Genomic DNA, 23144 nt, shown 5'->3' with positions numbered 1-23144 from the left:
TTCTTTCATTTACCTGTTTCACGGACTAACTATGGTTATAATGAACCCATTTCCAGCTTCTGTCGCATATTTAATCAATGTAGTGATGTTTTCGATTTTCACCTCTCCCGTTCTGTACTTAACCGTAAATTTAAACGAATCCTATCTAGTTCATAGTATAAGAGTATACCATGTTTGTTTTGTTAGCGTATGTTACCTGTAGAATATCTGTTAGTTTAAGTTGAATATGATGTTATGTGTATCATTAGGATTTGATGTAATCTGTTGATGCGAAAAGATGAGGAGGTTTTATGCCTATTCAAGAGAGAATTTGTTATGTTCTGCTTGAACGGGCTTTTCCCTGCTCCAAACAAACGAAATAAACACGAAATAAACTACACGGCTGATTGCAATTATTTGAAGTTCTTTGGAAAGTATAATGAATATGATAAACTATAGATATGCTAAACTATAGCTTTTTGCGTAGAAATGATTAACGTCTGTTCTGCACTAAGAAAATTCAATTAAGAAATTCAATGTCATATCAGTAATTTATTTGTACACGTCTTCCAATTTTTGAGATGGTCTCCCATGGGTCACAAATGGTTTAAAGTTTGTATGTGATTTAACATGGATAAACGATCCACATTATTTAATATTCCGTAGACACACTCCTATGTATTGTAAAAATATTTGCTATGCTAATTTCTGTAGATACGAGTACCGTGTACAACTTCCACGAAGAGTGTAATAGGCTGCGACTTCTGGTTCAAAAGTTATTCTTTATACAATACTTAAGTGTCTGCATAGTTGGTGAAAATTGAATTTATCTGGATACTCTGGCTGATACCTCAATCAAGTTATCTGTGATATGCTAGTCATAAGCTGAATTAGGCAGCTATCGGCATAGGCGGATTTATAGTTCAGATGCGAGCGTCATAAATAGACAATTTGAAGGACATGAGTTCGGTTCTTGATTTTTTTCAATTTTTTTGCTGCATGGAAAGCGGGAACGTTATTATGTAAATTGTTAGTTTCACATAAAGTAACAAGGGAGATCATAACCGTTATTTCTGACGTGTTATTTTATGTTAGCAAAGTTATGTTCTAGCGTTATATTCACTGCTACTCCAACCTTTATCCCTGGATGATTCGTTCAAAAGTTTTGGTTAAAATCAAATCGTGCTTCATGGCCGGAGATATTCTTGCTGACGTATAGTGACAGATATAGCCCGGCTTACTCAATTAACCTACCTTCAGTTTACGGGGCAATCTATATAGCAGTTTCAGCTCTAGCTCCACAGGGATGTGGTGAACATCAGCTGGTTGAGCTTCAAACTAATGGGAATCTTACCCGCTTCAGTCTCGTTTCAATTTTAATTTGCTTAACGTATATTATTGCACACAAAAAAATACATGAAAATAATGCTGTTACAATTCGATCCTAAGTCCTTTAGATCACATGTTTCGGATGATACCATCTGGACTATATTTCCGCTTTACACCAACGGTATAACTAGTGACCACAACAAAAACGTCAAGGTTCACTTGATTGAAGGTTCAGCTCGCCGGGTAGCCAGAGACAGCACTATTTTCATAACTTTCAGGGAAACGAAAGTTTAATTTTGCAATAACTCATGAACCAGTTGTCATAGCTATGAACTGTCTTTAGAAAAAGTTGTTCTACTTGAATCTATAGAATGTAGCATACAATATATTTTTCAGGGGCGCCAGGCTGAATATTTATGAATTTATTGAAAATGTATTATTTTCTCATAGTGAACTCCAAACCAACTAAGAATTATTTGTGCTAAAACATGCTCCAACAGATTTGATTCAGATTTAGCGTAGGAGTTTGTTGAAGAATTACGAATTTTTCTAACTTGGTTCTGCGGTATTCATTTTTTTTCATACATCCTCGAGCCACCCTAATGTAGCATACATCAGGTCGCACAGTGGAGCATTTAATACAACAAACTTGTTCAAAATTATTTTGAAGGTTTTTTGCTCAACGAAACACTTATAACTTAATAAAGAGTGTATTAGCGGGTTTTGAGGAAAAATTGTTCGAATCAATCCACCTTGAAGTAAAAGCAAGGCTGAGAAGGAGTATGTTTTCGATTTGAGATGTGTTCTAGTGTTAATTTACGGATTTTTAGCGCTTCAAATTGACTTTTTTGACTTTCTTGAACACGAGACAGCAGCATTTCCAGAAGCCCATCATCGGCCTTAGCTTTTCTGAGCAGCGAAAGTTAGTTCATCAATGGAATTTCAAGTTTGGCGACACTTACTGTATTCGCTCAAATTTTTTGAAAGATTTGAGAAGATCGTCCAGTTTTCTAAAGTACTGATGGTTACTGAATTAAGCTATTTAGCAAATGTTTTTGCGTGTTAAGGTAACTTGTAACTCCTTCTTGCAATTGTTTGCCTACTATTTCTTCTTGAAACAATTTGCCAAGGTCTGTGATCTTTTTCCATAATCCTTTCTGGTCTGCCGGATAGAAAGGATTAATGGCCTTAAGTGTTTCATCTATTTTGTAAAATCATCCTCCATTAAATTACAAAGTATCTTTCTTTTAACTATGGCGATAACGAAACACCATATCGTGAAAGATACACATTTTGATAGGAATTGTCTAACATCTTTGAAGTGGTTTAAAATTTGAAATCGGCAACATTCGGTAGGTTTTATTTCACTATTGTAACAAGGAACAATTGGTCTTTAATATGATATATTTTATTAAACCGGAAAATTAACTGTTTCAATTTTAAGTTAATTTTACATTTTTACATGTAGTAGGAATGTGCCTATGTTGCTTGGTAAATATAAAGGCAATTTATTTTAATTTTAAAAACCGATTTAATCTACCTATCAGTGAGATGAGACATTTCTTGCACATATCACTGTTGTATTATTCATTAGTTTGTCGAACACACGCAAAGTTGGTAAGCAACTAGATGTGAGATAAGCACAGTTTCGAGTCCTGTACGCATAAGTTGCATGAGATAATAAACTGATCGGAATGTATACAAATAATGATATGAATACAATAGATAAAATGAGATCAAATAAACAAAATGAATCAAAAGAATGCTAAATGACAAAAAAATAATTAAAATGAAATGTACATATATATAAAATAAGTAAAATATTTAAAATGAAAAAAATAAAAAAAGAAATATAATACATGAAATGAAGGATCTGGGAAAATTCAGTATATAGAATAAAATTACAAAAAGTTAGTTAAATGAAGTAAATGAATAAAACGAATTTCACGAATTCCAAAACCATTGTTTCAGAATATTCTGAAGTGTTTGTGAAAATACCATTGCAAAGAGCACGTTTTCGTTCTTCTTTTCTTGACGGCATTTTAAGATTATCTGGTGTTTCTACTTTATTGATGAGCTTTAATTAATCATCAAGAAGTATAGAAATCAGGAATTTGTCTTGGAATTCAAAGATGTCTGAAAAATGATTTTAGTGCAGAATGGAATTTTCAGGTCCACTATTTTGACGCGTAATTAGAAATAGTAAACTGAGATAAGGTCACCTGTAAATAGTATGCATTTACATTGAAGTATATAGGAAAAAGTGTCAAGTGTCTAGGTTATGTTGGCAATTATACTATTGTCGATGGCACAAAAGCCGTACATTCAGTCGATTACAATGCAGTCTCTTTCCACCCATCCTCATCACTTGAGAATTGTTTCGTTCGGAATTCTCATTCTGAAGATATGGGTTTATGAGTCCCACACAAAACAATACCATGACAAAGCAATAGTTCAAACTACCAGAATAAATATTTAAATTCATCGAAAAGCCAGTGGCCATTGAAAGTGTCCCTGAACTGCTTTTGAGACACGAACATTCTTGAAATTTCAATTCGTATATTTTTGTAAATAAATATGCTTTTAGTCACATTGATCATGAAAAATGTATATTGGGGTTTTCAGTACAACTCAGCACCAGTTGTAGTTACACAGTTATATGTATGAAATAAATTCAGTGAGATCAACTATCTGTCCAATGCATAAACTGTGATTGTAATCCTCACTAATTTACGTGTAGAATACGGAGCGCTGAAACGAAACTTCTATTGAATTGTTCAATGCCTGTACTAATTCTGGCATTGAAGTTTAAATTGACGCATTCTCAGCATAAGGCAAATTTGGGTAATTGAAACCATCGCTATAAGTTAAAAGCATCTTTTTACTGGGATACAAGTATAGTTCGAAAGTTCAGGGGTCTTTGGGCGCCATTTTTCCCAGATCTAATTTGTGGATATTTTTGGAATTTGATCCGTTATTTTTCATATAAGTACATTCTAATACAATGAATCTGCATTTTCAATAATATTAACCCAAAACAGGTGGTCTCAATTTTCAAATGACACATTTGAGCATATGCTTCATTCAAAATGCAGTAGAAATACGAAAAGTCCAAAAAATGCACGTGGGATGTCTCTGTTCAACATTTTTGTCTTCAAACAACCATATTACCATATTACAATTTGAAATACCCAAGGATTTCCATAATTATAGTACAGTAAAGACCCGTTTTTATCAGCCACTTTATGAATTTTAAGCTGATAAAACCGGGACATTGATAAAATCGGGACATATATTTTTCTTTCTTTTTGAGAAACCGAAACTCTTAAAATATTCTTCTTTAGTCCCTAGATATAGCCTCATAACCTTTCCTGATTATTAAGCTTAAACTTCCCTGACAGTGTAAAATTTAAAAAAAATATAAAATTTTTTTTTTGTATATTTCGGATCTCTATGATAAGAAAAATATGCTCAAGAAAGGATTTGCTCGAATTCAATTTGGTTCGTCTGCTAGAGCCCATCAAACTACCAACTATCAATTTTCATATGAAGTTGATAAAATCGGTTCAAAAAGCTGATACAATCGGGTGCTGATAAAATCGGCCTTTCACTGTATATATAAACAGTCGGTATAGAATAGAAATAAATTGGAGTTGATGTAGTTTTTGGTTATATGACTCGCCTTAGTGCAACGTTTCGAAGGAATAACCCCTCATCTTCAGAGGAACTCAGGGTTTGAACATAAATTAGTTATTGTTTTCTCATATACAAATATTTTGCAAATTTTTCCAGGACTACAAATATTTTCTTTTTCAAGTAGAATGTAATATTTAGTTTGTTTCCGCAAGTGACTCTGTTCTACACTTAAATGGAAAACTATTCATAGGGACAGTGGCGTAGCCAGAAATTTGGTTTGGAGGGGGTTTTGATGAAAATCGCATTTTTTTTGAAAAAATGCTAAAATTTAATATGAGTTTGATAAATTATTGAAAACTCAAAAACATAAGTAGTCTAACAGATGTCATTCCAGTCTACAAACAAGAAGGATCAACATGGAACAGTTTTCAAACCTCTATAGATTATTTTCTTGTATAATATGTCAATGAAGTCAAAAATTGCGATCTTTTAAAGTGGGATAAATGATCTAAAAATTTTTCAACGTTCAAGATCACCTAATATAATAATCCTTGACCTTGAAGGTTTGACAACTTCGGGAAGTTATCAACATAAAACAGCGCCTGCTTTGATATAGAAATTTTAGTGATTAACTCTCATAGAGGTAATTATGGTGAATTAATTTTTCAAAAATATTAAGAGACATGGTGCCTTCAGCAAAGTTTTTGATAATGTCATTTCAAACAATTTTGTTGAAAATATGAAGGCTACATGAATTCAACATATAGGGATTTAAATGGACTGGGCCTGCTATATTTCTTCTTAGTGAAAAAAAATGTAGGTGAAAACTATTTTTTTCTGCGCTACGGATAAAATTGTTTGAAACAATCATTGCGAGTTGAGAACACAAAACCTATAACTAAATTATGGATGGATGGAACTGAAACTTGCGTTTCGACTTCATCTCATCAGAATCCGACACTTACTTGGTGGGCGGACTAAGCTAGCGCCGAATTGATGCTAGCTCCTGAAAATGGAATCACTCTTTGTGTTTTTGAGTCCTTTTAATATCTGGGAATTGTTTGTTTTAAATCCAGTTCCCTTATTTTTTTGTAAGCTTCAAAGGCACCTTGAACGCAATGTGAATTTATTATTTAATTACCGCAGAAGAGATTTATCAAATACAGTAATTTCAGAATAGCTTGTTGTAAAGGTTTTCTACTACTATATTTCGATACTCTCAATATGTGGGATATTTATGTCTTTGACAAAGTTGTTTAAAATAGCACATTCGAAAACTTTGCTGGAGACATTAAGTCTCGACCCAAATTTGGTTGAAGACTAATTCTTGTCTATAATTACTTCTAGGAGGATTAACCGTCAAAATTATTCTATCAGCAGATGAACAGTTTTACGTTTTGAAATTCTTCAATGTTACTTAACATCGACATTTGGCAGTTTCGAATGAATGTGATCGTGACTGTTAAAAATTTATCGAGCATTAATTTTACTTTTCTTCATTAGTCAACCTCACAACTTGCAGTACTAGTACGTAGCGCACAAAATTTTAGTACGCCATTCATTGCATCCTGCTAAGAGGCTATTCATATAGTTGATAATACAGCAAAAATCCAATGCTCATAAAACCGATCCTGACCTGCTAGAGACAAAATTACATCAGCTTTCAACTAGTTTCTGAAATGTTATTCTTGTTGTTAACCATATTGAATTGTTGTCTAAACTCTACACAATCTAAAGAAATACATTTTCAGTAAATGTTGAAATGTATGTAAGTTTTCGGTAAACAAGCTTATGTTTTATATGCAATCAACCTATTCAAATTTAGATTCCCATTCGAAAAATTGTCTCTAATCCATATTTTGAAGCATCTTTCCAAAAATGAGCTCATAATAATTCAGACAGTTATTTTATTTTACATTGAAGTAATTTGACAACTATGGGATTTTGGCTAAGAGATAAATTACAAGATCCCCTTCCCACAATTTTCCAAAAGTTCTCATGACGCTTTAAACACAGTTCTCAATGTAGTGATCAGAGAATATTTTTCCAAAAATATTTTGTGGAATATTAAATTAAATTCGTCAGCATCAATTTTTTTTTCAATCCATTTAATTTTGGTTTGGGGGGGGGGGGGTTTAACCCCCAAACCCCCCTCCCCCTCCCCCCTGGCTACGCCACTGCATAGGGAAACAGAAGACAAAAATAGGTTTGTTTTCTTTAACCTGAACAAATACATCGCAAGATTAAATTAGCTTGAATACTAACAAATATTTCAGATTATTTGAAGATCTTATGACACATCTTAGAAATGGATTTGAAAATAGCAGGATATATCTGTGTCGTGACAGTTGCCAGGAACACGATTGGGTAGAGATTGGAGGGTATGCTAGAAGAATTTATTCAAAAACACTGTTGCTCTTTGTGATGGTATGAGTATAATATGAATATGCATTATGTTAGAAACCTATTTTCTCCACCTAGTGATTGCTGTGCATTCATATACCATCCAACATCTATCTCACGACTGAACGCAATGCTTAATCCAACGGATATATACATCAACTCTGCACAAATTTTCACTTTGAAGTGAATTTGTACATCGCTTTCTCTTTGAAGTGAACTTGCGTATTCACTTTTGAGAAATAATTAATCAATTATTAAGGAAATTCACAAAATGTTTTCGGAATCGAATTCCTTGAATCACGTAGATGTGTTTTCATACCCCGATATTCACAATCGGTTTAGTTTTGCCCCTAAAACACCCGTAAAACAATACTCTGTATCTAACGATCTCATTTTTAGTTATTGGAAATTGGTAAGCGAGGAATAAAAATACAAAATGTTTAATATCCCCAATCTATAGCTTGTTCGAAAGGTATTTTTATAAGATTTTTAATTATGTTCATACGACTGCATTGCTTTGTTCGAAAGTTATTTGTTTTAAATCCTTTGTGATTTGACAAAATCATCCATATCTCAGACAGTTAACAACATATCTAAAAACAAAAATAATAGTGTCAAATGGCAACGTTAGGCCTTTCATTCGAAACTAATTTCGTTAAGATCGGTTCTGCCGCTGCTGAGATAATTACATGACATTAGTGCACATACATACATACCCACACACACACACACACACATATATTGTCCAATTTTGTCGAGCTGAGTCGATTGGTATATAAGACTCGGCTCTCCGGGCCTTGGAAAAAGTTTTCAAAGTTTGTGCGAATCCTATTTGAATATGTAAGAATTGTTAAAAATTAATAAGATTCTATAAGCCCTCATCTACAACTTCAAAGGCTGTTTTGAAATCGCCTCAGACCATCCTAAACTTTGAAATGAAACTCAAAATATTTGAGGATGAAATTCATCGCAAAATGAAACTCCTGGCCTCTAGCTCCTAAGTTGCTTGTGGTTTTGTAAACGTAAACGTAAAATCTCAATCGTAGTAGAAAATCGAAAGGATTCGTCTTCTATCGTACATAGTTTTCAATAAATCTATGGTAGCAACGGCTGTAAGTCTTGTTGCTATATTTTATTTAGACAAAAGGTTGTCTAAATCTTGTGTAACAACATTTAGAAGCAACCATTCCTCAACCATGTCTCGATATTGAGTGCAATTTGAACGCATTTCATCGAATGTAGACTCAGTGATCACTGAATTAGTGAAACACCATCTCTAATAAGGTGAAAATAGGCACTTTACCCTACGTATGCCGAAACTCCCCGCATACCTGACGTATTTATGCCTAATGATGTCTACCAGATATCTGAAGGAACTTCCTAAGCGTGCTTTCATCAGTCTACCACTCATTGCCAGTACAAGCCGCCACCGTTCTTGATTTTGACTAATTGCGTCAAGCATAACATCATTCGAAAGCTGATCAACAGGCACGACGAAGATAGCCATAGTTCTAAAAGACTACTCATTAAAGTAACTGTAAGAACTTTACAGCGGTTTGTGGGTGTTATAAGGAAGTATTTGCAGTAAAGCAAAATTTTATTTGTATTTGAGATGGATCTTGCTCTATATTACCATAATGAATGCTTAAATGCATTCTAAATTAACATACAAAAACTGTTTGAAAAAGTTCTAGTTAAAATCTGCATTTATACCAACCGCAAACGAGCATTATAAGTAGCATTCAAGGTGAATTAAATGCCTACTGGGTGCAACTTTCATGCATATTGGTAACCTGGGTAGTGTTCCCAGGTAGACTATTCATGCTGCGGTTTTGTTTGCCATCAAATGCAGCATTTCTAATTGATTGTTATCTAAATGCTCAAGCGCCCGGCAATTAGTTTTGTTTTAAGTTTTTAACCAATAAATCTTTTTAACTAGTCTGCAAGATGAAGGTGCTGCTTGTTATTCCAAACAGGTCGTGCTGGGACGGGCTGCTATTTATTTTTTTGCGCAGATGTGAGCAATTAATCAACTGACGGACGTTCGTTTCTGGAGCAAAAAGCGATTGATTGCCGAAGGCAGCTAGTTGTTATTTTACGCGACACGGTATTGTACACAACGAGCGCGTGTTCCGGCTTTTTGAATCTTGTTATATGTTGGTACTATTTTATTTAAGTTGCAGGCGGCGGGCAACCGATGTACGCTTATCAACGTACCACATCTTTGCCAATGCGTGGAAAACGCCCGCCGATGATCAAATTGGCAGAACTTATGAGTACTGGCCAATTCAAACGGTTTTTTCCTGACTTGGCTGTGCATGCATTGGGCGGAAGGTACACATGGAATCATGCTATTTGGATTGAAATTATATATGTTTAACTACCTTCTCTTCAATTGTCGTTATGGGGAGGTTTCTGCGTAGCTCTCAACGTTAAAGGGTGACACTGTTTAGATACTATAGCTAACTAAATCACAGCATTCACTTCATATTGCTTTTAATTGAATTTGTGACGTGCAAATGGGAAGACCTCGGTAAACTGGGAAACGTTAATGGAGTAATATTGTGTTAGTTACTACTGGATTAAGTGATAGTACGAGCCAGACAAAATTTTCAAATATGTTGGTTAACGGAAGCTCTGGCAATTGAAATTGAATCCTTAAATATTATTCTGTACAATTTTTGGTGTAACTATGGTCAGCTCACTTCATCACCATTGCGATGATTAGCACAATGAGTTCTTTTTAGGCGTTATGTTTCCACTTTCAATGTTTCGAATACTTAACAAACGGAATGGTTACTTTTCATCTGAGGTTTCGGCGATATATCTTGTGCCTTTCTCTAGAAATTGAGTTAATACCGTATTGTTTTTTGACGTAGGACTACGTCTTTGTTTTGAATAAGAGGGTGCACTTTGCAAACCTAACAAAAATGGTATGTAATGAAAAGTGATTAGGCTTTATACACTTATGCATTCTCGAAAGTTTTGCACATACCGCTCAGAAATAGATCACAGAACTGTCACCAGTAGATAAAACTATTGATGTTTGATACTACGGCATTAGAAATTTGAATAATGTATAACATAGTTAAAATACCATACAGTAGACAGCGCTCGCTGAGTCTGGCACGCGCGACAAATTTATGTACCCAGCGCGCTACGCTTGTATGAATGACGTCATCAAAAACTATTTAAGGAACAGAATTGGTCGGACAAGTTCACCATTTTTTCTCATTCGTCGTTTTTTGCTCGCGCGGCGAAGACGTGTTGCTTTTCGCTCTTGTTTGCATCAGTTTTAACTTCGTTCGTTTGTATACATACGCCACCGAAGAGCCGTTAGTTTCGAGTTTATGAGCGGGACTGCTTGAGCTCGCGAAGGAAAAGAAGATGGGACGCGTTCGTCCTAGCGATAAAGTTGGTGACACAAAAAAGAAGCGCCGCAAACGGCCGGACGCATCTACACTAGGGTGTCCCAAAATGACATCATTTTAAAAAAGTCATCGGGCTCACTTCTTAAATGAAAGGTTAGGGTATTAGGACCACTTTCTTCTTCGGAGTGAATTTTCAAAAACGCGCTCTACTGAACGCGACTTTTGATTTTTTGTAAAATGAGCCGATTTTGGGTAAAAATTCAATTTTATACTTGTTGAAGTACTCCTGTCGTTGTCAATCACACTGAGATTTTATCTCAACTCCACGCATACTCAAAAAAAAAATATTTAGCAAATATTTAATTGTGTGTAATTTTTCGGTGAGTAAGTTTATCCTTTCTCCTATAGAAAGCTTATGCAATCACTCTGAACATCGTCAACTTAATCCCGGTAATTTTTTTGACTTGCATAGGTTTTTTGTATTTTAACAGGGGCGTAGTTAGGGGGACACGGTGAGGGGTACCCCCATTACTCACCACCCTTCCCTAAACAGCCTTTTCCTCATCATGTACCCCCTATCCGAATAAAATTTTTTAGCTCCTCCAGAATAAATTTCCCTAGTGGGTCTGAAAAGCCAGTGAAAAATTTGGTTTGAAATGATTTTGAGTTGAGAAACTAATTTAAATTTCTTAACAAGTTGAAATTTTTTGGCGAGGTCCAAACCCCCGAACCCTCCACCTGCATCCGCCGCTGGTTTCAAGTGTTTCAGCGTCGACACATAACAATTCAAGTTCGTAGCTGTTGATTCATACGTATGTGTAATTCGCACTGAATATGTAATAGACATTTCCACCATTATATTAAATATAACCAGCCATGGAATCGTAGTTTGGATAAATGAGAAAGGCACAATTGCTGGATTAAAACGGGTTTTATAATCATTAAACTGCACTTACCATTCGTAGTATAGCCCCTAATCCATATTGCGGAACGACTCTTCGAAAGAGAGATCATGATAATTTGACAACTTTCCAAAAGTCCACATTATGCTTAAAACAATAGGTTCTCAATATAGTGATCAGACAATAAACTTCCAAAATTATTATTGTGCAATATTTAATTAAATTAGTCAGCATCAATTTTTTTTTTTTTGAAATCCAACTAATTTTGGTTTGGAGGGGAGCTGGGTACGCCACTATTCCATTCTTTTCTACTCAGCCTACTTTGATTCTGCTTATACATAGGAGTGACCGGGGCTAGTTGGTGGTGTTTTCAGTTTTCATTTTACCGCTTTGATTTAGGTAGATCTTGCAAAATAGAACACTTTGCATGAAAGGGCAGACTGTTGGCAACATCTCTGAATCTTATTAAAATGGTTAATGCATTTTTTGTATTTTTAGAGACACAATATTTTACGCGGAAAAGTCGCCAACTTATCTCAGACGCGGGGTAAGTTGGCGATATGTATGGGGTAAGATGACAGAGTGCCTGAAAATAAGCAATCAAATAAAAATTCAATTACTTTAGGGTTTCTTATGAAATGTGCTGATTGTCTTAAAAAAGACTATATATTACTCGACCCACTGGCCGAAGTAAATGTTTCTTGCCTTAACTTGATACACAAGAAAAGGATTCTCTTACTTTCGAGTGAATTCCAGAAATAATTTTTTTTTGATGACATTTGTGCACTGTAAATTGTACCGCTAACTTGCCCCGCGTGGGTGCGTCACCGCCATCTTACTCCAATCGCATATTTTATAATAAAGTATGCAAAAACCAGCTTTTGTCTGTGGATAGGTGTAATATCTATACGCATACTGAAAGGTCTTTTCACGTACTATAGCAAAAAAATCATTAGCGGGATATATTAAAAATCACACTAAACAACAAAAAATGTTTAAAATTCAGAAAATTTACTTAGTATGCTAGAAAACCCAATATCACACATAGCTTTTACAAAACAAAATGTTTGCAACAAAAACTAATTGGATAATATGTTTCAAATTACTTGAGGTACACAACGATAGGCAGCGCTATATGTCTAATAAAACTGATTTAATTCACCTATCAGTGAGATGCGACATTTCTTACACATATCACTGTTGCATCACTCATTAGTTAGCTGAACTCACGCGAAGTTGGTAAGCAACTAGATGTTAGATAAGCATTGTTTCCAGTCCTGCACGCATATCACTTCGAATAAATTGAATAAATTGTAGAAAATTAATAAAACATAATAATAAAATTAAAATAATTTCGAAGCAAAAAAAAATCAAAAAAAGTTATTCATAAAATGGGTAGAGTGATTAATATAAATCGAACTAATAGAATAAATAAACCAAATTAGTTCGAATGAAAATTGGACAATATTATCAAAAGTTATAAAATTAAGAGAGTGAATTAAATTATTTCAAGCTAACAAACTATCATTCAATAGAATGAATAGAATGTATGAACTTGGAAAAAAACAGATTAATAAGATGATTAAAATAAATTTAATAAATAATATGAATAGAACCGAACAAAATTATAAAATTAAATTAATAAGACAAATAATATGGATATAATTAAACCTTTCATACCTAATATTTTCCTAGCACATATAGGGTTCCAAAACCTTTTTTTTGAAGTGTTGGAGTAAAGAAACGCGAAAAATCTGCTTTGACCAGGATAGGTGCGTCTCTAGCCGTGTTAGAAGCTACTCAATTTTTACTTACCGATCGTCAATACACATCTCCTGCAAAGTTTTCAATTGTTAAATTGGGCAGAAAAGGTAGCTGAAGGCACTTTAAATTGATAAAATTTATCAGTTTTCAAAAAATATTTGAAGATAACGAACGAATATCAAAATATAACCGTTAACGGTAAATGTCTCTAGCAGCACTGCTCCAGTGGGATCAAATCAGAACAATTGCAATAACTTGAGTTCTACGGATATTTCTGGTAACTATTACGCGCTATAAACAGTAAAAGACACAGTTGTTAGTTTTATTTGTTATTGTGAGGAAATATTGTTTAGCCCCAAAGTTAAAGCGGTTTGAAAACGTTGTTGTTCAGGGCAAGCAAGGAGTTTTTTTTTTTTTTATTCAAATCGTTTATTTGATAAGGCACGTTGCGTTAGCTTAAAGGTGCCAATTTTGTTTTGTTTTACATTTTAAATTGCTTAAAACTAGGGGATTACATATTGATTTTTTAAAAATGAAACTAATGCGATTTTATAGCTATCTTATATATCTACACAAGGGGATAATATTGTTTTCGTAAGATTAGGGGGGTCATTTAGTTTTTGTGGCAATATGGTTTGACATTTTTATCAGTGAGATTATTGGAGCAAATAATGTTTAATTAAGGGGGACAATTTTTTACGACTAACTTAAAACTAGGAATAACTAGAGGGCATGATTGAATTTTGTAAAGATTCGTAATTATAGTTATTTTTGTGGGTAGTAGAGTTGGGCAATTTCAACGAGATTATATAATATAATAGTTAAAACTAGAAGAGACAAGAAGAGCTAAATGCTTCGTGATGATATTGGGAGGGGGGGGGGGTAGGGCTGTTACTTCTGGGTATAAGAGTCAGGGGAGGGAGGGTAGACAAAGATGGCAGGGAGAGAAAATTATTTCAGTTTCAGGCATCGTGAGATCAACGGATGGATTACAAACTCGGGTGGCCTTCATCAGGGGAATCATGTACTGGGACGCCGGGTGGTCCTCCTCAAGATGGCAGGGGTTTTTCCAGACGATTTCGTAGTACGGCTCAGATGTGGATCGGCTACATTTCGAGTTAAGCGTGTTATGTTCGTGCCGTAGGTCCCGTGTTTGTTGGCTCATTCGATACAGATGGTTTGATACAGGTGGAAGAGCGTTCTGAGAATGATAAGGAGATAACAAGGGGCAGTTAGACTTGTATATTGATGGTTTTCACAAAGGTGTATATAAGGGACATATAGAGAACATCGCGGCTTGCCAGCACATCTCGAACCGGGACGTTGGTTGGTCTTCCTCGGGCCCGCAGGGTATCCATTAGCCGAGACCTAGCGGAACTGTACTCGGTGCACGCCCAGACAATGTGCTCGATGTCGTGATAGCCGTCGCCACAAGCGCAGATACCACTATCCACGAGCCCAATACGCCGGAGATGTGCATCCAGCGTGTAATGGTTTGCCATGAGTCGGGACATCACACGAATGAAGTCACGACCCACATCCATCCCCTTGAACCAAGGTTTCGTCGATACCTTAGGGATTATCGAATGTAGCCACCTTCCCAGCTCTCCACTGCTCCACGAAGTTTGCCAACTTTCGAGGGTTCTCTGATGAGTAATACTGAAAAATTCGCTGAAGCAAATTGGTCTTTCGTAAACGTCTCCTTCTAAGGCACCCACCTTAGCTAAGGAGTCTGCCTTCTCATTGCCCGGAATGGAGCAATGAGAAGGGACCCATACCAAGGTAATCTGGAAAGAGTTGTCAGATAAAGCACTCAGTAGCTCCCGTATTTTCCCCAAAAAATACGAGGAGTGCTTGCCTTGTTTCATCGAGCGAATAGCGTCAATGGAACTGAGGCTATCCGAAACGATGAAGTAATGGTCTGCGGGTAATGTTTCAATGACTCCAAGGGTATACTGAATGGCAGCTAGTTCTGCGGCGTAAACTGAAGCAGGGTCACTGAGTTTGTAGGAGGCGGTGAACTTTTGATTGAAAATACCGAAGCCAGTGGATCCTTCGAGGTTTGATCCGTCAGTATAAAACATCTTAGAACAGTCGACTTCTCGGAATTTATTATAAAAAATGTTTGGAACCACTTGTGGGCGTATGTGGTCCGGAATTCCACTAATCTCGTCTTTCATGGATGTGTCGAAGAAAACAGTAGATTCAGAAGTATTTATGAAATGCACCCGGTTGGGATTGTAAGAAGAAGGGTTTATATTCTGCGCCATGTAGTCAAAGTACAGGGACATGAAACGGGTCTGAGAATTGAGCTCAACAAGCCTTTCGAAATTTTCAATCACGACCGGGTTCAAGATATCGCATCGAATGAGCAATCGATATGAGAGTTCCCAAAATCGATTTTTCAACGGGAGAACGCCCGACAGCACTTCGAGACTCATCGTATGGGTCGACTGCATGCACCCTAAGGCGATACGCAAACAACGATACTGAATTCTTTCGAGTTTGATGAAATGTATGTTCGCGGCGGAGCGAAAGCAGAAGCATCCGTATTCCATTACCGACAGTATCGTTGTTTGATACAACCTAATTAGGTCTCCTGGGTGGGCACCCCACCATGTTCCGGTTATTGTACGAAGAAAGTTGATCCTTTGTTGGCATTTCTGTTTCAGATACCGAATATGGCATCCCCAAGTACCTTTCGAGTCGAACCAGACCCCTAGATATTTTACTGTGAAGACCTGAGCGATAGTTTGACCCATTAATAGAAGCTGTAGTTGTGCTGGTTCACGCTTCCTTGAAAATACAACTAGCTCAGTTTTCTCCGTGGAGAATTCGATACCCAGCTTAATAGCCCAAGCAGACAAATTGTCCAAGGTATTCTGTAATGGTCCTTGTAGATCGACAGCTTTGGGTCCCGTAACAGACACCACGCCATCGTCTGCAAGTTGCCTTAACGTGCAGGAATTGTCAAGACATTCATCAATGTCGTTGACATAGAAATTGTATAAAAGGGGGCTTAGACATGAGCCCTGGGGAAGGCCCATGTAGCTAAATCGTGATGTCGATAAGTCACCATGCGAAAAATGCATGTGCTTTTCCGACAACAAGTTTAGTAAAAAGTTGTTTAAAGTCGCTGAAAGACCATGCTGGTGCAGCTTCTCTGAAAGAATGTTGATCGAAACTGAATCAAAAGCCCCCTTAATATCTAGGAACACTGATGCCATCTGCTCTTTGCTAGCATAGGCCATTTGAATTTCAGTTGAGAGCAACGCAAGACAATCGTTCGTCCCTTTGCCTTTGCGAAAGCCAAATTGTGTATCTGACAGTAAGCCATTTGCTTCGACCCAATTGTCGAGGCGGGATAGGATCATTTTCTCGAACAACTTCCGGATACAGGACAGCATTGCGATCGGACGGTACGAATTGTGGTCGGAGGCTGGTTTTCCTGGTTTTTGGATGGCGATGACCTTCACTTGTCTCCAATCGAGTGGGACAATGTTAGCCTCGAGAAACTTATTAAATAAGTTCAACAAGCGTCTCTTGGCAGAGTCAGGCAGATTCTTCAACAAGTTGAATTTGATTCTGTCTGGTCCCGGAGCTTTATTGTTACACGACAAGAGAGCAAGTGAGAACTCCACCATCGAAAAAGGTGTTTCGTTCGCGCTATCGTGAGGAGACGCGGCGCGGTAAATCTTCTGTGCCGGGGCGGAATCCGGACAAACCTTCTTGGCGAAATCGAATATCCAACGGTTTGAATATTCCACGCTCTCATTAGTACTGTTTCGATTTCGCATACGTCGGGCTGTTCCCCAAAGAGTGCTCATCGATGTTTCTCTCGTTAATCCGTCGACGAACCGGCGCCAATAATCGCGTTTTTTGGCTTTCATCAAACTCTTCATTCGCTTGTCTAACGTCGCGTACTGTCGAAAACTGGCGGGTAACCCGTCGTTCCGGAAGGTCTTAAACGCGGCGGCCTTCTCTGCGTACACGTCTGAGCACTCTTTATCCCACCAGGGATTGGGAGAACGTTTTTGTATGTTCGCGCCGGGTACTGGCCTAGTCTGAGCTTGATTCGCGCTGTCGAGAATCAAGTCAGCCAAAAAGCTGTACTCTTCCTCCGGAGGAAGTTCTTGGGTAGATTCGATGTTGTCGGATATCGCGGCAGCATAGCTCTTCCAATCGATATTTCGTGTGAGGTCATACGAAATATTGATTGATTTCAATGGCCTTGAACCGTTATTGATTGAGACTACAATCGGCAGATGGTCGCTGCCGTGGGGATCAGGAATTACCTTCCACGTGCAATTTAACCGCAGCGATGTTGAGCAAAGGGACAAGTCTAAGGCGCTCGGGCGCGCTGGAGGAGCAGGAATCCGTGTCATTTCACCCGTGTTTAAAATTGTCAAATTGAAGTTATCGCAAAGATCCTGAATTAAGGAAGACCGGTTATCATCATAGAGGCAACCCCATGCTGTACCGTGAGAGTTAAAGTCTCCTAAAACTAGTCGCGGTGCTGGCAGAGATTCTAAGATGTCTTGTAGCCGTCGGTGCCCAACCGCGGTGTTGGGGGGAATATATATGGAAGCTATGCAAAGGCTTTTGCCTTTGGTTGTTACTTGACAAGCGACAACTTCAATACCTGTTATCGAGGGAAGGTTAATTCTGTAGAAGGAATAGCACTTTTTGATCCCCAAAAGCACTCCTCCATAGGGGGTGTCTCGATCCAGGCGAATAATATTAAAGTCGTGGAAGTTGAGTTCTATGTCGGAAGTTAACCAAGTTTCACATAATGCAAATGCATCGCAACTCAAATTATTTATTAAAATTTTGAAGGAATCGATTTTCGGGATGATACTTCTGCAATTCCACTGTAGAACAGTGATCAAATCCGTGACCTCGTTCGATGAGTTAGCCATCGAAGGATACAATCGCTGAGAGGAGGGGCCATTTAGCAGTCAACTGCTTCAAAAATGTTCTCACTGTAGGGAGAAAAGCTAACATAAGACTTTTAATAGGATCAGTAATATTGAAAGTTTTTATTATCCAGTCCACTATGTCCGAGAGTTTTATAATTCCAGTGCTGTGATTACTCTCGAACTGAAACAAAGGAACACTTGGGATTTTTGATGTTCCTGGAAGTGCTGGGAACTCCTTCTCTGAGCTTAATCCTCCGAGACCAGGAGCTAATTGCTTCGGTTTGGTTGCAACACTTCCAATAGATGTGACTTTCGGAGCCCCCTCAAGGGACACCTTCTGGCCTTTACAAGGAACTTTACGAGAGGAAGTGTTCCTCCTCTTCCTATAAATTCTAGGCACCCTAGTAGATGTTCCCTCTTGTGGGTTATCAGCCTCGCCCTCGTCAGGAGGCAAGTGAGTATAGATGTTTGCTGAGGATGGTGGCGTAGCATTCTTTAACATTTCTGCGAAAGAATGTTTGGATCGTCCCGCAAGGGAACGTTTCAGTTTATCCCCGCGTAGTTTGTACGCGGGACATGCCGAGATATCATGCAGACTCTCCGCACAGTAAGGACACTTTTCGGCTTGCTTACTGCACGAATCATCTAGATGATTCTCCCCGCATTTTCCACAGCGGGCCTTGTTGCTACAATGGGTGGCTGTGTGACCCAGTTGTTTACACTTTGTGCAATTCATGACCCGCGGCACAAACAGACGCACAGGCAGACGAACCTTGTGCAAGAGGACGAAATTTGGCAAAGCGGTACCAGCGAAGGTCACCCGATAAGAGTTTGATTGGGGGTACGTTTTTGAACCATCCCCCGCAACTACTACTGAGTGCAAACGTTTGCACTCAAGTATTTTAACTGGCTGAAGTAAGCGGTCTCTGAATCGGCCAACCCCGTACTTCAGCAGATCCTCGCACGTCAAACTCTCATCGGTTACGACGCCTTCGGATTGTACTCTTACAGCCGGAATATACACGTTATAATCCCGCGTAAAGTGCTCACAGCAAGCAATATCGTTTGCCTGCTTTGAGTTGGCTAGCAACACCCTTATCTTGTCTGAGCGGACCTTTGAAATTTCGGTCACAGCCGAGAACCGTTCCGTCAGGTCTCTAGAAATCTGAAGAAGATTCAGTGATTTAGTCTTGGGCCGAAAGAAGACCACAAATGGACCAGTTGAGAGTTCTGGATAGCATTTGGGCCGGGGGGGAGCCTTAGAAGTTGAACCCGATTCAACTTCCATTTGACCATCCGGAGAGGGAACCATAGAAAACGTCAACGCACGGGGTCAGCGCCCGCGCAGACGGAAGAAAGCAATAAATGTGTTACAAAAGACAAAAACCACTTAGCTTTAAACTGGTGTCCAACGACGAACCGATCCAGCTTATACAGCTGGCTATTGTTTAATCCTCACACGCGAACAAAAGACTGAGGACCGAACCGAACTGGCAAAATAACCTTGAATGCGGATTAAAACTATTCTTTATCGCCTCACACAGCACTACGGACTAGAAAAAACAACCTCTGTCTCGATGGAGAGCTCGAAAACGAATGATGAAGCAAGGAGTTAATACAATCAATAAAGCGAATAGAATGAATAAAATTAACAAAATTTAAAATATGATAAAATGAATAAAAAAATTCTTTCTGTTCATTTTATCTTTTTTTTTCGCTTTGTTTATTTTTAAACAATAAAATGATTAAAATGAATAAAATCAACGATATTGAAAAGTAATAGAATTAATAGAATAAGTTAAATTGTGTCTAATTAATGTTTTGGATGAAATTAGTAAAATGAATGACTGAACGAACTCAGACTATAAAAATGAATAAAATGTGTAAGCCGCGTGCTATGTTGGTAATTATATTATTGTGGATGGCACAAAAGCTGTGCATTCAGTCGATTACAATGCAGTTTCTTTTTAAATGGATTCCAATACAATGAATATGCATTTTCAATAATATAATACCAAAACGTCGCCCCAAGTTAAAAAATGCACTAGTTAGACTCAAAAAAATTCCAAACAGTTCACACGACATATTACCCATATATAGTATATACAAATTCTCAGTATAGAATTGGATTAAATTGGAGTTGATGTAGTTTTCGGTTTTTGGTCACATGACTCGCCTTAGTGTAAGGTTTCAAAGGAATAACTGATTATCTTCGGAGGAAAGCAGGATTTGAACATAAATTAGTTATAGTTTTCTCATAATACAAAAATTTTGAAAATTTTGTCAGGACCACAAATATTTTCTTTTTCAAGTAGAATGTAATGTTAAGTTTGTTTTCACAAGTGGCTCTGTTCTACACTTAAATCGAAAACTATTTATAGGGAAACAGAAGACAAAAATAGAATTGTGTGTGTGTGTGTTGTGTGTGTTAACCATCCTATCTCCCACTAGCTGGTAGTGATTTACAGAAAAAAGATGTTTGCATGTATTTAAACAGTCATGCAAATAACTTGGTTCACGGATTAAGGAAGGTGTTAGCTCAATTGACTTTCCGATGACCCATTTCGTGTACAGTGCCAGACATGTTCCGAGGTCATCGTTCCATGAACTAGCCCCGCCTTACTGTAATGTTTGTATCAATTGGATTGTAACATTACAGTAAGACTTTCGATTCCATTTAAGCAGGAAATCGTCGCGTATTTAGTATATTGGTTCAATTTGTATATATATATATATATATATATATATATATATATATATATATATATATATATATATATATATATATATATATATATATATATATATATATATATATATATATATATATATATATATATAACATAACACATGTGTACTAGAAAACTTACCATTTTTGCAGTTTTCTACCTTCATTCCTATCTCCCATTTATGTCTCCTTTGACTCTCATCCACATTTCTTGAATTCCAAATTGCTTTCGTATGTATGGCAAAATATGCCACCTTCCAATGACGAATTATTTTTTGCACTGCGACACATTATCGATAAACTTTCATCGATACTTTTCGACAATTTTCACTTAAAAAAACCGCCTGGTGAATGCCACCCTGAGATGGTCCAACACACCCACACTACCACCCAGTAGTGTGGGTGTGTTGGACCATCTCATTCCGGAACCGGTTCGGATCTCTGAATGGAGTCATCACGGATTCCAAATGAAATGCAACAACCGATTCCGACTCAGAATCGGTTGTTGCACTTGATCCGGAACCCATAATGACTCCACTCAGGATTCCGAATCAAATTCCGAATGGTTTGACCGGGCATAACCGCGAATTATGCGATTGCTATGACGAAGCCACGCTCTGCGTGGAACTCGGGCAAAAAAAAAAGACAAAAATAGGATTGTCTTCTTAAACCTGCACAAATACATCGCAACATTAAATTGGCTTGAACACTATCGAATATTTCAGATTGGCTGAAGATCGTATGACACACCTTAGAAATGGTTATGGAAGCAGGTATTTTTTACGCCATGATTAGTAACATAAATTTTGCAAAAGAAGAAAATTTTTAATTAGAATTTTGTCATTCAAAAATACAGTTACTCTCGGTGATGCAACCAGTATAAAATGAATATGAACCATATTAGAAATCTGTTTTCTCACTACAAGGTGGATTACTTGGTGATTTGTGTATTCATATACGATCCAACGTCTATCTAACTGAATGCAATGCTTGAGTAAGGGGGTGGGGGGGAGGGGGGGTGGATGTAGGGTTTTCAGCGTAAAAAAACACTTTTTGGCGATTTTTTTAGAACTTTGCGTGAAGCGAATTGATCAAAACTTTTGCACATTATAGTGTATCATTTCAATAATATGCTGTAATTTTTCTATGCAAAAATATTAACAAACGACTCGGTGACGAAGCTTTTTGTAGAACGTCTCCGGAAAAACATGATTTGTGGTGTTACCTGCCATTCTAAAACTACTTAACCGATTTCTGTCAAACTTTGCCTACACATTATATGTAGAAAGTACCTAACCCTTACATTGAGTTTTTGAAATAAATTTTCAAAAACGTTTTAATCCACCTAACAGTGTGATGAGACATTTCTTATAACTCTTATCACTCTCTTCGGATATTATATCGTTTGAGAACATTTAGAACTTGATGCTTCGCGATGTTTTTGATAACACATACTACATGGGATAGTGGCAGGACTCAGAGAATCGCTCAAATCAGCATAGGCCAACATCAGTGCTAGAAATCTCAAACCAAATCAATGGGAAAGCGAAAAACGGCCCATAAAATAGACATACCAACGAATTATTGCTCTGTTAATAAAATATCTAATTTGTGGTGGGAAAACTGAATTTTCCTAAAGGGGTTATATATTATACTGAGCCAAAAAAATCGAAATTTTTTTTGAATCGATTTGAAGTTTATACTTTACTCAAACTTCCACTGCGACTGAGAACTAAGAAATCAACGCTTTTTCTTGAAAAGGGCGATACTAGCAGTGATAGCATTCAAAGAAAATCAACAGTGAATATTTCCAGACTTGGTTTTATTTCCTATTTAAGAACTATTGTGTTTTTACACCCTAGATTGCATGATTCAGTGATCGAAACCCAAAACTTCATAAAGTATTTGAAATTATTAAATTAAAATTTGTTTTTGCTATTGAAATTGACAAAATCGCCCCTTTGGCGATTGTTTACTTTTTCGGTCCCACCTATCAGCATTGAAGTATCGCCCTTACGTTTTTTTACAATAACTACCGTTCTACACCACCGATTTCGTCCGTGTTTTTTCAATAGCGATCATTGTTACTATTTACAGCTGGTATCAGCTTCAT

Source organism: Topomyia yanbarensis, chromosome 1, assembly GCF_030247195.1.
Source record: "Topomyia yanbarensis strain Yona2022 chromosome 1, ASM3024719v1, whole genome shotgun sequence".
In the NCBI taxonomy this organism is placed as follows: domain Eukaryota; kingdom Metazoa; phylum Arthropoda; class Insecta; order Diptera; family Culicidae; genus Topomyia; species Topomyia yanbarensis.
This window is presented reverse-complemented; position numbering follows the sequence as displayed.